At 36.8% G+C, this 16,815-nt stretch overlaps 1 pseudogene; it reads right to left on the bottom strand.

Moving 5' to 3' along the window:
• Nucleotides 1-15,489: 15,489 nt before the first annotated feature.
• LOC133253110 (olfactory receptor 13D1-like) lies at nt 15,490-16,478 on the bottom strand (annotated as a pseudogene).
• Nucleotides 16,479-16,815: the final 337 nt, after the last annotated feature.

The following is a 16,815-nucleotide window of genomic DNA, read 5'->3' as shown; positions in this document are numbered from 1 at the left end:
ATAGCACTCCCTCCCCCCAACTAATTTCCGTTCCTGCACCTAATTATGTTCACGCTAAAAAAATCAATTAACTGATTACATCATTAATTTACATCATTTACATCATATTAAGACTTCGCTGGTGGCTCAGATGGTAAAGCATCTGCTTACAATGCGGGAGACCTAGGTTCCATCCCTCTTTGGCAAGATCCTCTGGAGAAGGAAATGGCAACCCACTCCAGTACTCTTGCCTGGAAAATCCCATGGACGGAGGAGCGTTGTAGGCTACAGTCCGTGGGGTCGCAAAGAGTCGGAAACGGCTGAGCGACTTCACTTTCACTTTTCAATGTTGATATTATTCTTGCTAATAGTTAACATTATTGCAAACATTAGTGTAATATTTCTTATACTATCAGGACTAGTGGGGTTAGTTGTACCTTGTGCAATGATTTGAATCATTCCTTCAGAGGAAAGGATGCTTTTACAAAACAAAGCATTATCTGTGCCCAGACTGGATCTTTATGTTTAAATTAATTTTCTTAGACCTCCCTCCTCTACGCTGGAATTAGCAATTCATTCCCTCATTCAACCTGTATTAATTAAATTTCCTCTATGCTGACTGAATCACTTTTCCAGAAACGGGTTCACAGGTGAACAAAACACAAAGTCTGTGTGTCCTTGGAACTTCCAGTTTAGGGGAGGCAGACAAATGAAGGAAAAATATATCAGGGATTAAAACAAGGAAAAACAGTAGAATAGGGAGACTAGAGAGTGCTGGAGGGAGGTAGCAGAGACTGCTGGCTATTTCCCAATAGTCATTCTTTTCCCAAATCCCCTTAAAAAAATACCGATAGAACCCAGGCATCTTGGTGCAGCCATGTGACTAAGTCCTAGCCAGTGGGATATTTTAGCACATTTATGACCTTCTGTAAGCTATCTTAAAACAATGTAGGAGGGGTTGTTTCACTCTTTTTCTTATTTCTGCTTGCTGGAATTTGGAAATAATGAGTTCTTGGACTTTAAGGTAGAAGCCAGGTGCTGGAGATGGCAGAACAACGAAAGAAGCAGCCTAGGTTCTGACATCATGGAATACTAGGAGCCCTGGCCTGCCTGTCTCTGGACTTACTTTAGGAGAGAATTCATCTTCTAGTTTAAGCCACTGCAATGTGGCATACACCTATGATCTTAATCACAGAAAGGTGATTGTTTCTTTTATTTCTTTTTCATTTGTTTCTCTTCTTTACCTTTTACTTATTAATCACCAAATTCTTTGCCCCAACTCAAAATGGTTGAAACTGTTAATCAGCTTTTAAGCTTCCTCTTCTAGAGTTATCTTTAAGGAGTCTTGTTGTCTCTTGGTCCAGTGTGGACTAAATGTTCTCTAAAGTGGCCCTGTAGTAATTCTTGGATCTCCTTTCACTCGTCTCCTGGGAAATCTCATTTGCCTTTAAGATATCCTTTTTCCAGGATCTTATATATATATATATTTCCTCTTAATTTTAGGAGAGGGTATATGGGGATTAAACTTTAGAGGCTTTCAGCTTAATTTATAGTTTGGGTGGACATAAACTTCTACACTGGAAATAATTTTTCCTTTTTTTTTTTTTAAAAGTACTGCTCCATTGCCTTATAGCTTCTGGTGAGACGTTCTTCCCATTTTAATTCTTGGTCCTTTCTATGTGACTTGTCTGGAAGCTTTTATATTCTCACCCCTAAATTTCTGAAATTTCACAGTGATATTCCTTGGGATAGATCTTTTTTCATCCATTGTGTCTCATTCAGTTGACCAGCTGTCTTGCTGATCCTGTTTGTGATGCCGATTGTCTTACTGTATTTCCCTGTGCACACTGCTTGCTGAACCCATGGTAGGCAAGGCATGAGCTAGGAGGCTGGCAGAAAATGTGAGGAACTGTAGGAACTGCAGATGGGTTTATTCTCTCCTGACTGGCATAGCAGCCTTAGCAGCAGACATAACATAACACAACATAACCACACACAACCTTTAGGGCTTCTCCAGGTGAAGCTTATACAGCTGTGCTGCACAAAGTAGCCCATGATCAAGTGAATGATGTGCATGTGCAGTGCCATAAATGATCTCAGCTGTTACCTAAAGCTCATGACTGCATGTGTAGTGCTATAAATGATCTCAACTGTTTCGTAGTCATTATTTACAAAACATGGGGTGAGAGAGCCTAACCACAACATCTTGGCTGATTTGCTTTCTCCCAACACTACCCACCCCCAAATCTGGAAACTCTTAAATTATGAGAAATTTGTTATGTTTCTTGGATTTTTTTTATTCCTCCTCTATCTCTGGAACTTTTGTTATTCAAGCATCATGCCTCCACTTGATCCTCTGCTGCTGCTGCTGCTAAGTCGCTTCAGTCGTGTCCAACTCTGTGCGACCCCAAAGATGGCAGCCCACCAGGCTCCCTCATCCCTTGGATTCTCCAGGCAAGAACACTGGAGTGGGTTGCCATTTCCTTCTCCAATGCATGAAAGTAAAAAGTGAAAGTGAAGTCACTCAGTTGTGTCCGACTCTTCGAGACCCTATGGACTGCAGCCTACCAGGCTCCTCCATCCATGGGATTTTCCAGGCAAGAGTACTGGAGTGGGTCGCCATTGCCTTCTCCAGCTTGATCCTCTAATTTTCTTTATTCCTACTAATTTTTTAACTTTTTTTTTTTTTTTTGCTTTGAGGGAGGGGGGTTGTGAAATGTTCCACATTTATTTTTTAACTCACCTAATAAACTTTTAAATGTCTAATTTAAATGTCCAGTTTATTTCCAAAAGCTCTTTTTAACCTCTTTTTTCCCAGAATGCTTTTTTCCCCTACTGTCTTCAGAAGTATTATCATCTTTTTGTTTCATCGGTTTAATATTTCTGTTTCTCTGGGGGCTTAAAAATGGTTTCAAGTCTTCATTTGAGTTTTATTTTGTTTTCTATATATTTTATTATTTTTCCTCTCTCTGGTACTGAAGTTTTTCCTGAAATGTTTTTATATTTGTCTGTTACCTCATTTTTAAAAGTGGGACTATAAAGAATTTGAAAGCTCTGTGAGTGTGGTGGGTCTTGCCAAGTCATGAGCTTTACTGTAGCATGATCTGACTGGGTAGTTTCCTTCATTAGATATCCATCACCCCAACTGTTATTAGCTATAAGTTGTTTCTTGTCAACTTTCTCTACCAGGAAACTTCTTGCTGTGAGGTCTAATCTTTGTTGTCAAGTTCTTGAGGCTAAAAAGAGAAGAAGGCCAGAGATCTTGATATTTGGCAGTATCTTTAGAGAAAGAAATGGCAATCCACTCCAGTATTATTTGCCTGGAAAATTCCATGGACAGAAGAGGTACAGTCCATGGGGTCGCAAATAGACACGATGGAGCAACTATCACTCATTCACACTTCAAGAACATATACTATATATACACATATATATATATTATGCTAATATATACTGTATATATGTGCCATATATATATATATATATATATGCTATGCTAAGTCACTTCAGTCATGTCCGACTCTGTGTGACCCCAGAGATGGCAGCCCACCAGGCTTCCCTGTCCCTGGGATTCTCCAGGCAAGAACACTGGAGTGGGTTGCCATTTCCTTCTCCAGTGCATGAAAGTGAAAAGAGAAAGTGAAGTTGCTCAGTCGTGTCTAACTCTTAGCGACCCCATGGACTGCAGCCTACCAGGCTCCTCCGTCCATGGGATTTTCCAGGCAAGAGTACTGCAGTGGGGTGCCATTGCCTTCTCCGATATATATATATATATACATACAGATAAATAGTTTAGGCTGTAATACATATTACATATATATTATAATGTATATAATCTAGGCTAATTTGCTGTTACAAATTGACACCAAAAGTGTACTGTGACTCAAACACTAATGAATTTTGTTTTTTCAAATGAGCAAACAGAGTGCATTTACTTAGATGGCAGGCAGTTCTTCTATACATAAGGACTTAGACATATTCAATGCTGTGGCTTGACCATCCCCTAGAGTGTCTTTTGCCAACAAAGGTCCGTCTAGTCAAGGCTGTGGTGTTGGAGAAGACTCTTGAGAGTCCCTTGGACTGCAAGGAGATCCAACCGGTACATTCTAAAGGAAATCAGCCCTGGGTGTTCTTTGGAAGGAATGATGCTAAAGCTGAAACTCCAATACTTTGGCCACCTCATGAGAAGAGTTGACTCATTGGAAAAGACTCTGATGCTAGGAGGGATTGGGGGCAGGAGGAAAAGGGGACTACAGAGTATGAGATGGCTGGATGGCATCACCGACTCAATGGACGTGAGTTTGAGTGAACTCTGGGAGTTGGTGATGGACAGGGAGGCCTGGTGTGCTGCGATTCATGGGGTCGCAAAGAGTCGGACACGACTGAGTGACTGAACTGAACTGAACTGAGAGTGTCATCATTAACTGCATCTAACTGAGAGCAAGATAGAGGAAATCTCCAATATTTCCAAGTGGAAAACGCTTACAAGATAGGAGTGAAATTTATGGCTACAACTTAGAATTAGATAAACATTGTTAAATACTGTTAGGGGCCTAAGACAGTCTCCTGTTCAGTTTCTCACAGATTTTAATTATCCTCAAAGTGTTGTAGTTAAACTTTTATCTAAATGGTAAGATTTTGAGAGATAAATAATTTCCTCAGGGTCATTGCTGCTAAGTGCTAAGTGGCCCAGCCAGTACCACTTTTAATTATTGCTCATCTGGTTCAGTGAGTGTGAAAGTGCATTATTTACCCTGTACATAACAAATAGTTATCGGTTAAAGGGTGGAGAAAATTATATGAGGTGGGTAAAGGCAACAGTCCACTTGATGATGTCTCTACTTGGTTTTGTCCAAAGGTCAGGCTCATCACATCTGCAAAAGGAAGTGGGAGAGGTGGATTCAACACTAGCCCAGCTGCATAGGAGGGCAGTAGTTTTACATGTAAACTCCAGATACTTAACTCTGGTGATGTCCCTGATAAGTACTTTCTTTGTGCTGCATTCTGTGGTCACTAGGTGGTGGTATAAACTGATTTCTTTCTTTAGGCCTTACATAGTATGAGCTATTTTTGTTACTTTTGAGTTCCTATAACTTAACTTATGGGTATTTAGAGTGCAGTTCTCTCAGTTCTTTTTTTGTCATATGATATTATGTACTGAAGAGAAAACCTTCAGTAAAGATAAATTACTTTAAAAACTTTTATGAGTTGCTTTATTATAAATATAAATAAATGGTAGTAAAGTAACAAATTTTCATTCAGTGTTTGTTAGCAAATATGCTGTTCATATCGGTGAATATGTATTAAGCACTTGTGTGTTGAATTTTAAATTAAGTGCTATGGGGAAGGAAGAAGACTGGATGCCTTTTCTTGAGCTTGTCAATTTCTTGATGTTTCTGTATCAGTCTCTCTGCTGTTAGCATTCTTAGACTAAGCAGCAGGAAAGACTTGTGAAAAGCTCAAAATTACATATAATGTGAATTTATTTAACATTATTTCTATTAATAAAGTAAATTGTTTTTATTACTAAAACGTAAACATGAGTTTAGTGTATTATATACATCCCTTTTTAGAAATCCTTAATTAATTGACTTTAAGTTTTGCATTTGAAAGTGAATTCTAGTGCCAATGACCTTTAAAAGCTCTCAATAAAAAAGCAATTATTTCCTAAGATAGGTTTTGCAAATCTATTGCTTTGAATAATCCTTGGGCCTCACAACTGCAGTTGGGGGAAAAACTGCAGTTGGTAAAGGGGAGGTATTTCTGGACTTTTGCTACTTGTTTCGGATTTTTATTACAAAATATGGGTGACTTCTTACCTGTGTATGTGTTAGTCGCTCAGTCGTGTTTGACTTTTTTGTGACCCAATGTACTGTAGCCCACTTGGCTCCTCTGTCCACGGAATTCTCTAGGCAACAATACTGGAGTAGGTTGCCATTTCTTTCTCCAGGTGATCTTTTTGCCACAAGAATCAAACCCGGGTTCCTGCATTGCAACCTTCTGAGCTGTTATCTTTAGGCACTAGTGTGCTTAGTTTGTGACACATATTTTTCCCCAAGAAATTCCTCTTTGAAATGAATATGCATTATCTGACACTCTCCAATGTAATTCTGTTCACCTTTGCAAATTGTCATGGACACCTACTAGTTGAGTAATCAATACACTTTTTAATCTGTTTTAGCTTTACTTGACCATCTTTACTTGCTTTTGCAGCATTTTTATAATTTTTTATTTTTAAAAGTTATTCTCAACATTGTATTGAGGGCTAAAGCATTAATGTAAGAGGCTTGTAGGGTATATCCAAACCCAGGGGACCTGTTGTTTATTTTGTACCTTTTCAAGTCCTTCAGGATACAGTCTAAGATTTTCACAAGCGCACTTTATGATTGAAGCTCAAATGTCCCTCTATCTCTTATCAAAGTTGACAGACTCATAGCTTATGGGAAATCAGCACTACTTGGATTAAAATTTTTCCTGAAAAAAATGTAAATGGACTTCTCAAGATAGCTTAATAATATTACTGAAGTTGGCTTCATATTCAAGATGACTTTCATCTTATATAGATGCTGAATATTAAGAAATAGGGTTCCCAGTTTCCCCACTGCCTTGGTGTCTCAGAAACTTCCATTCAGCACACACACACATACACACACAAAACTAAAAATAGTGAAAAGTCATAACTTTACAGGCTGCTTCAGTATAATTCCTGTTTCATAGTGTTTTCCTTTGAATAGTAATCCTGAGCCTGTAAGTGATTTGGAATGGGGTCTGTTGGTAGATTCATATGACTAGAGTCTCATTTGTGATTAGCTTTTCAGTGAGAGCTAGGCCCTCATTTGGTTGGCCCTCTTTCCTATCTAGCTCCCTTTCTTGTTTTTAAGGAGATTTTAATAAACATTGATTATTCTCAAATCTTATGTTGTATACCTGTCACTCTTTCTTTCAAAGAATGTTGGTGATACCTATTTCACAGACAAGAGAACATTAGATTCTAATGTACCTTACATTACATAGGAGCTGTTATATTATATCTTTTACTTCTTTCTTAATTATTCTTTTTCATTTCACCTTGTGAGGTTGATTTTCCATTTTTAGAGTAAAACAAAAACAGCAAACAAGAAGCTCAAAGAAGCCAAGTGACTGCCAAGGGGTAACAGCATGAGTAGTTCAGAGATGGCTCACCCATTTTAATTGCTCTCTCATAATCTAGTGTTAAGGCAATGGCACACCACTCCAGTACTCTTGCCTGGAAAATCCATGGACAGAGGAGCCTGGTAGGCTACAGTCCATGGGGTCGAGAAGAGTTGGACACAACTGAGCGACTTCACTTTCACTTTTCACTTTTACGCATTGGAGAAGGAAATGGCAACCCACTCCAGTGTTCTTGCCTGGAGAATCCATGGGACGGGGGAGCCTGGTGGGCTGCTGTCTATGGGGTCACACAGAGTGTGGCACGACTGAAGCAACTTAGCAGCAGCAGCAGCAACTTATTCTTTCCCATATTGGTATGCTTATTTTATAAAGAATGCTTCAGTAAATAACTGTATGGGTCCCCTTGGTCATATACCTGTTAAGTGGAATTAGTGAGTCAATTTCATGTTTTTTTTGTTGATTTTTAAATTGATTTATACTCTCACAGGCAGTGAATAGGATTTCCTCTTTCTCCATATTCTTGACACTTCTTGTTAAATGTTTAATATTTTTGTATCTTTTGGCTGAGAAATATCTCATTAATTTGATTTACATTTTTCTGATTTCTTGTGAATTAAGCATCTTCTCATAATTTTGTATGTCATGCCATTTTCTTTTCTTTTGGGTCCCTATTTATATCCTCTGCCCTATTTTCTGTTATGTTGTTTATCTTAGTAATTTGATAACTTAAAGAAAAAAGAAGTCTGCATACTAATCCTCTTTTGGTGTATTTGTTACTGACATAATCTTCCATTTGAGCTAATATTTAAACCTTCTTAATGATGCATTTTTGCCATATAGATGTTTCTTAATTAGTCATTTCTTATGTTTTAGTACTTTCTTGTGTCTTTTTTGGACTCATTTGAGATATACTTTTCCTGTCCCTGTGTAAGAAGACATTTTCTTATAATACTTTACAGTTTTGCCTTGGTATTTAGGTATTTGATTTGTCTCAAATGTATTTTGCTCACAGTGTGAGACGGAGGTTTAATTTGATTTTTATTTTTCCCTTTGATATTAGTAGTCCGTTACCAAAGCATAATTTATTAAATACTTCATTCATTCCCTACAGAAATATGAACTTTGTATATTGATCGTGTATTTAGCAGCCTTGCTAGATTTTATTAATTTAAATTTTAAGATTTTCCTTTCATAGATTTTTTTCTAGTGAGAAAACTTTATTTTCATAAAATAATGAAAATTTTGTTTCTTGCTTTCCAATATTCATACCCTCTTTCCTTCCCTTCTTCCTCCCCTCTCTCCTGCACTTGCTTCCTGCTCCCTTCCAATTTTTCTTTCTTTCCTTGCTTCCTCCCTTTCTTCTTTCCTTCTCTCTCTCTCTCTAACTGGATAGGATTTCTATGCAATGTTGAGTTTGTTTGCAACTTTAAGGGAACTTGTTAGTTATAATTTTTTAATAAATATTCTTTATTAGGTTAAAGAAATTTTCTTGTTTTTAGTTTGCTCAGTTTTTAACTTTAAAAAATTTTTGAATGCCCATTAAATTTTATCAAGACTTTTCTTGAGTTTGCTGAAATCATTTGTTTCTGTTCTTTAATTGATATTGTGGTGAGTTGCAGTAACATATTTTTATAATGTTAAGACTTCCTTGGTAGTCTTATCTTCCAGGTATAAATCCTACCTGGATGTTAGATATTATTATTTTGAATGTTGTTAGATTCTGTTTGCTAGTATTTTGTATAGAGTTCTTCTATGTTTGTAAGTGAGACTGGCTCTTGAGTTTTCCTTTCTCATATTGTCCCTGTTCAGTTTCCATTTCAATGTTATTTTAGGCTTATAGAAATGGCTTAGGGAAATGGTTTGGGCCTGGTTAAAGTTTTAAACTACTGATTTGGCTTTACCTGTCTTTAGATTTTTTTCATTTCTTCTTTTTATAAATCTTTGAGTTGGATTCTTAGTGTATTAATTTTCAATCTTTCTTATTTTATAATATATTTATTTAAAATTATAAAATGTTTTTATCCCACCAATTTTGATAGTCCTATTAAGTAATAAATACGTTAAAATTTTCATCATTTTTTAAACATATAAAATATGTTTTAAAATTTCCATGTTTAAAAGACATTTGGGGGGTTTCTCTTTTCAGTATTGATTCCTAATATTACGTTATGGCTATAGATTGTGGTTTGAATGATATTACTTGTTAGATATTTATTGAGACTTTCTTTCCTAATGCATGCTTTTTATAAACTTTTTTTGGATTTGAAAACATTCTTTACAATTTAAGTACAAAGTTACACACACAAACATATACATACATGTATGATTGCCATAATTTTTTAAGATGCTTAACACAATTTCTAATATATCAGCAATCCTCCTAAGTAATACCAAGGACCTTAACATGTTTATCTCTGATTTCTAATCCCTCTCATTGTATTTCAGGTTTCATTTTTATCTTGTTTTTATGTTCCCCATTTGTGAGCATTCTCTCTCTCTCTCTTACTATTTAAAATAGTGACAGTTTGGATCCACTCACATATTTACTAATTTCTTTGTTTACTATTACTTTTTCATTCTGTTCCTTTTATCCGGAAACAGTTTCTTTCTCTCTAGAGTTGTCTTTATGGAAAAATCTTTTAGTCTTTTTTTTTTAATAAAAATGCCTTTATTTTGTCTTTTCTCTTGAAAGATGGTTAAATTTAGTAGAATTCTAGGTTTTTGGTTTTGCTTAAACAATTTGAACATATTATTTCATTGACTTTGGGCCTCTATTTTCACTGATGTCATTAAAAACTTTTTTTCCCATTATGGTTTATTACATGATATTGAATATAATTCCATGTGCTGTACTGTAGGACCTTGTTATTTACCTATTTTATGTATAATAGCTTATATCTGCTAATCCCAAACTCCTAATTTATCCCTCCCCCACTCCCTTTGCCCTTTAACCATAAATTTATTTTCTATGTGTGTGAATCTGTTTCTGTTTTAAAGTAAGTTCATTCATATAATATTTTATATTCCATATATAATTCATATCATCTGGTATTTGTCTTTCTTTGTCTTATTTACTTCACCTAGTGTGATAATCTCTGGGTCCATTCATGTTGCTGTAAATGGCATTATTTCATTCCTTTTTATGGCTGAGTAGTATTCCAGTGTGTGTGTGTGTGTGTGTGTGTGTGTGTGTGTGTGTGTGGGCACATGCCACATCTTCTTTATCTGCTTATCTCTCCATGAACATTGAGGTTGCTTCTATGTCTTGGCTATTGTAAATAGTGCTGCTATAAACATTGGGGTGCATCTACACTCATTTCATTTTACTCTCTTCTTAATTTTGAAGCATTTGAGAAAACTAAATGCTATATGATATTACATGATATTAAAATATAATGAGATCATTCATTATTAAGAACAGACTATTTCATTTTTTAAAAAACTGCTATAAATATTCTATGTGGAAAGCATCATGACATTCTTAGATGAACTTTTGTGGACCCTTTTAGACCCTCATTTTGCTATTACATTATGTTTAATTATAAACATGCTTATGCATTTATTATGGGCTTCTCTGGTGGCTCAGCTGGTAAAGAATCCACCTGCAATACGGGAGTTCTGGGTGCAATACCTGGGTTGGGAAGATCCCCTGGTGAAGGGAATGGCTACCCACTCTAGTATTCTGGTCTAGAGAATTCCGTGGACTGTATGAACCATGGGGTTGCAAAAAATCAGATACGACTGAGTGATTTCACTTTCATTTTATGCATTTATTATATGTTATTCTGTAATCACCTTTCCTTTATTATAAACATTATTACATATTCTACAAACATTGATCAAAACTACTTTTTACAAATTTTAGATTTTGAAATTTAAATGTGCCAGCCAAATCATACTGTAAAAACTTAAACTGTATTTTATGTACAAAAAACCAGAGAGGAAAGTATCTTCTGTAGCATCTATACCGAGAACTTATTCAAGGGATTATCTGTTCTCTTCTTTACAGTATCATTTTATACTGTAAAGAAAGTAAGTTTGTATTTCATAATTTGATATCTTTAAGAAGAGATTTAAGACAAATGCTAATGCTGTGCATATGTATTGAAACGATGCAGTTTTGCACACACTTTAAACTTCTGCAAATCATTCTCTTGACTTCAGATGATTTCATGATTAGAGTAAGATAACTAGTTTTAAAATGTGGTAAATTATCCTAGCCTAGCCCAAAGCTAAGAAATATAGAGCACAAGGATTCTTAAAGTCTGTTTTGCCTTGTGCCTTTATATAATTATTTTGATATTTGTCTCTTTTCCTATGTCAGAAAGTTGGGAGGGGTGGGGGAGGGTAGTTTATGTTCTTGAACTTTACACTGCTGTATGAAAAAAATCTAAGACATTAAACACATAGATATCCAAGTCTGTGTGCATTTATTTCTTACGAAGACACTATTTCCATCTGAAACAGGATCAGTGTGATACATAGACTTTGTCATATAATTGTTAATTGATTTACTTCAATAGTTTGTTTCATTTGTTCTTCAGTTTTGAGTAGTACACTTATCTTTCAAAATGCTTTGAAATTCAAACCTTTTGATCACAGGCATAAGATTGCTTTTTAATAGTCCTTTTATCACTAATACCAATAGTGTTCATCGTATCAAATAATGTTTCATTCTCCATTTTTATATAATATTGTGTATTGCATGCGTGTTTAGTCAGTCAGTTGTATCTGACTCTTTGCGACCCCAAGGACTGCAGCCCTCCAGGCTCCTCTGTCCATGGGAGTTCTTTAGGTAAGAATACTGGAGTGGGTTGCCATGCCCTCCTTCAGAGGATCTTCCCAACCAAGGGATCCAACCCAGGTCTCCTGCCCTGCAAGCAAATTTTTTGTCGTCCTGAGCTACCATCTTTCGGCATACATATTAAAACTTATATTCTCTAATCACCTGAATCATTATTATAATACAGCCACTATTAATGTATGTTGTCTTTAACCTGTAGTGCCTTCACATTTATAATCATTGTTTGTGTCACATCTGTTATAGGAAAATTAATAGCATAGAAAAGAAATCGTTTACTCAATTTACAGTGTTTGAATGAACATGAACTTCTTAATTTTTTAGTCAAGTTCTAGACCAAAAAGTTTCTGGGAAATATGAAAGTGAAAGTGAAGTTGCTCAGTTGTGTCTGACTGTTTGCAACCCCATGGACCGTAGCCTACTAGGCTCCTCCATCCATTGGATTTTCCAGGCAAGAGTACTGGAGTAGGTTGCCATTTCCTTCTCCAGAGGATCTTCCTGACCCAGGGATTGAACCCGGGTCTCCCGCACTGTAGGCAGACGCTTTACCATCTGAACCACCAGGGAAGTCCTGAATGATTATGTAAATTGATTGTTTTAAGAATAGCAGTGTTATTAAGTGATTATCATGTGAATATATAGTAGTGGCATCTAAAATTTTGTGGAATTGGAGAATAAATGCTGTAGAAAGAATGAGCTTTCTCTTGTTTAGGTCTGTACAATCTGATATTCTTGGGGAATCAAAATTACTGAAGAGCACATGAAGGAGTATGGCAAACAATACATCATGCCAAAAAAGTTTGCTGTTTTCTTTTTCCTTATTACCTTTAACCTAATTCTGGTAAATCTTCTAATATATTTCTTTTCTTTCTCCTCCCCTTACACCATCCCCCAGGGATAGCAACTGAACTCTAACAAGAGTTCACTGTAGTAAATTAAGTTTCACTGGGACCATTAACATTTATTTTTAATTTCTCTCTTGTAAGCATTGTAAATAACCTGTTAAAAAGTTTTCCTTTTTAGAATAGTGGAACTTTTTCCTAAATTGATTAAGAGAGTTTACAATGACAGTATATTTGATCCAATTTCTGCCTTTGCTTTATTCATTGATACAACATTTAGTCAAGAGCTATATTCCTGACAGTGTTTATATAATTTTTTCCCAACACCATACATATTATGAACAATTTCAAACATGAAGTAAAATTGAAATATTTTACACTGAGGATCAAATACTCACCAACTAGATTGTGCCACAAATATTGACTAGATTTGCTTATCTCATGCTGTGTGTCTATTTCTCTCTCTGTCCCTCCATTCAATCCATGTGATTTTTGATGCATTTCAAAATAATCTGTGGGAATCATTACCCTTTCCCCTAAATACTTTAGCATTTTATTAACTAGAGTTTAAAGTTATATTTGTTCACATTTTTTTCTTTTAATTTAAAATTTACATACATTAAATTCACAAATCTTAGCATAATATTAATAGTTTTAACAGATGCACACCTGTGTCACTCAAATTCCTATTAAAATACAGAACATAAACATAGCCTCAGAAAAGTTCCTTCATGTTCTGACCTAGTTGATTCTTGCTTTATCCACTCACCCACACTGGCATCCACTATTCTGATTTTAAAATACCATAGGTTAATTTTGTGTGTTCTAGCCTGGAGAATCCCAGGGACTGGGAAGCCTGGTGGGCTGCCATCTATGGGGTTGCACAGTCAGACATGACTGAAGCGACTTAGCAGCAGCAGCAGCAGCAGCAGAACTTCAGTATATACTTTTCTAGAAACAACACTCTAGTTACTGTGCAGAGAATAAATTATAGGAGAACAAAGTAGGATCATGTTTGATGTATTTTCACAAATGGTACATATCACTCAAGGTGCTTGTGGATTTAGTTCAGTTCAGTCCAGTTCAGTTCAGTCACTCAGTCGTGTCCAACTCTTTGCGATCCCATGAATCACAGCACGCCAGGCCTCCCTGTCCATCACCAACTCCCGGAGTTCACTCAGACTCACGTCCATCCAGTCAGTGATGCCATCCAGCCATCTCATCCTCTCTCGTCCCCTTCTCCTCCTGCCCCCAATCCCTCCCAGCATCAGAGTCTTTTCCAATGAGTCAACTCTTCACGTGAGGTGGCCAAAGTACTGGACTTTCAGCTTTAGCATCATTCCTTCCAAAGAAATCCCAGGGCTGATCTCCTTCAGAATGGACTAGTTAGATCTCCTTGCAGTCCAAGGGACTCTCAAGTCTTCTCCAACACCACAGTTCAAAAGCATCAGTTCTTCGGCTTGTGGATTAGATTTCAGTATTTCTAAATCATTGCTGGTGAAGAAACGCTGGGCTTTTAAAACTTCCTGAATTTCTTTCCTGTGGTTGTAAGAGTAGAAGCTGTAGTTAGTTTTGAGGGGGAGCTCACTCACTCACCATTTTGGGAAGAATCCTGTTTAGGAGTGCACTTTGAGTTAGGTGTCCATTCATTTTTATTGAGAGAAGTGTGTATTCTCATGGAAGAAGGAAGTAAATAGACACTATCAATCTTATAGTAGGGCAGGAACTAAATAGGAAAATGGACTTAAGAGGACCCATGTGAAGTTAATGGCTAATAGATACCAAGAGCAATAATATTTAATAATGGTTTATTTTTCTTACTGATCATAGTCCCTTCACATTATTTGTAAGCCTAAGCAAAGGTTTTAAACATAGTGGTCTTTTGAATATGGATATTTATGAGATTTTATGTCTGTTCTTTTATTGAAGTCAATATTATATTAGATAAGAATGAGTTCAATAGGATATTCCTGGTGATAAGAGTAGCAACAACCATTAAGAGGTATAAAGTACAAGTTATAAAATAAGTCATAGGGATGTATACAGTATAAGGAATATAGTCAATAGTTTATAATAACTTTGTGTGGTTTATGTCTATTATTTGTGGGCAAAGTGTGCTATTGACAGCTTAAGCAATACAGAAGCATGAAAGATTATCAGAGAGGAATGATGGAAAATTTTAGAAAAGTTGTTTAGTTGCTAAGTTGTGTCCAACTCTTATGTGACCCCATGGACTGTAGCTCGCCAGACTTCTCTGTCCATGGGACTTCCCAGGCAATAATCCTGGAGTGGGCAGCTATTTCCTTCTCCAGGGGATCTTTCTGACCCAGGGATCAAACCTGTGTCTCCTGCTTTGGCCGGTGGATTCTTTACCACTGAGCCACCAAATGAAAACCAGAAAGTAGGGAAGTGTTAACATTCCTGGAGGAAAGGGAGAGGAAGAAAGTAGATGGAGGAGGGGAAAGAATAAGAAGTAGGAGGAAATAGGGAAAAGAGAGAGAAGAAAGGGAGAAAGAGAAGACAAAGGCCATGTGCTTTATATGGGCCCAGTTGCCTGAGCTGAAAACAATTAAAAACTCTGCCAACAAGACAGTGTTCAGAAGGTTTACATGGACATTCTGTGTTTAAAAGAATGGGAGTCTCATCTTTGGACTTATAAGCTGGTAAGTTTTCTTGACACCAGGTTCTATGACTTCATCTCAGAATACAGAAGACCTGATCTGGTCCCATACTGAGGATATAATATGCCTCGTGTCCTTTCACATTTTCCATAGATGCAAATGTTGACTCGGGACTTTCTTCACAGCTTCTTTCACCTCCTTATTTCTCAAGATGTAGATGATGGGGTTCAACATTGGGGTTACCACTCCATGAGACAGTCCAATTATCTCATCAGAAGTGTTTGTGTCCTTTGATTTGGGCTTCATGTACATAAAAAGGGCTGAACCATAGAATAAGATGACCACAGTCAGGTGGGCTGAACAGTACAGAAAAGGCTTTTTTTTTCTCCCTTCAGCAGAATTAATTCTCAGGATGGAAGAGAGGATGAAAACATAGGAGATGAGAATTAATGGTACAGGAATCACCAGTATAACAATATTTGTCACTGTCATGATAATCACATTGATGGTAATATCCAAACAGATGAGTTTAAGAAGGGCCAAGATCTCACAGGTCATATGATCAATGATATTATTACCACAGAAAGGCAATATCATTGTTATAATTGTTTGTAATAGACAAGTCAGACAACCTATGATCCAAGACCATGTGGCCATGTGCACATACAGCACCCTGTTCATGATGATGGGGTACCTTTGGGGGTTGCAGATGGCCACATATCGATCATATGCCATCACAGCCAGGAGGGACACACTCAGTGGAGCCTAACCCAAGAGAGACAACCATCTACAGAGCACAGCCAATGAAAAAGATGGATTTTCTCTCAGACCTAATGCTTTTAATGAGCATCGGGGGGATGGATGATGACGTATAACAGATGTCTAAGAATGAGAGGTTCCCAAGGAAGAAGTACATGGGAGTGTGGAGGCAAGAATCCAGTATGCTGATGATAAAGAGGAGGCTATTTCCAGGAAGGTGATCATGTACATGATGAGGCAGAGCATGAACAGACAAAACTGGAGTGCTGGGTATTGGGAAGGCCCCACCAGGAAGAATTCAGTCACAGCTGAGTAATTTCCCATTTCTTTGGGTCCATGCCACTCACCTTCATGGCTTATAAAAGGACATGACTCAGGAAAATTTACATTTATAATATAGATTTTCAGCATATCTTCACTTCCAGTATTGTGCTTGACTCTTGGTTTTTTTGTTTGTTTGTTTAAAAGTCTCAAGAGCATGTTTAACAGGGACCACACCACCCTCAAGGGGTTGCAGATTAGTTTTTGGAGGAATTAGGGGAACACAAAAAAATTCCATGGTTAATATAGAAGCACAGACATACTGTATCAGTTTCCTAGTGCTGCCAAACCAAATTACCACCAACTTGGTAGCTTAAAACAAAAGAAATGGGTTCTCTCA

Source organism: Bos javanicus, chromosome 8, assembly GCF_032452875.1.
Source record: "Bos javanicus breed banteng chromosome 8, ARS-OSU_banteng_1.0, whole genome shotgun sequence".
In the NCBI taxonomy this organism is placed as follows: Eukaryota; Metazoa; Chordata; class Mammalia; order Artiodactyla; family Bovidae; genus Bos; species Bos javanicus.
The sequence above is the reverse complement of the archived record's forward strand: the minus strand, read 5'-3'. Positions and strand labels throughout refer to the sequence as shown.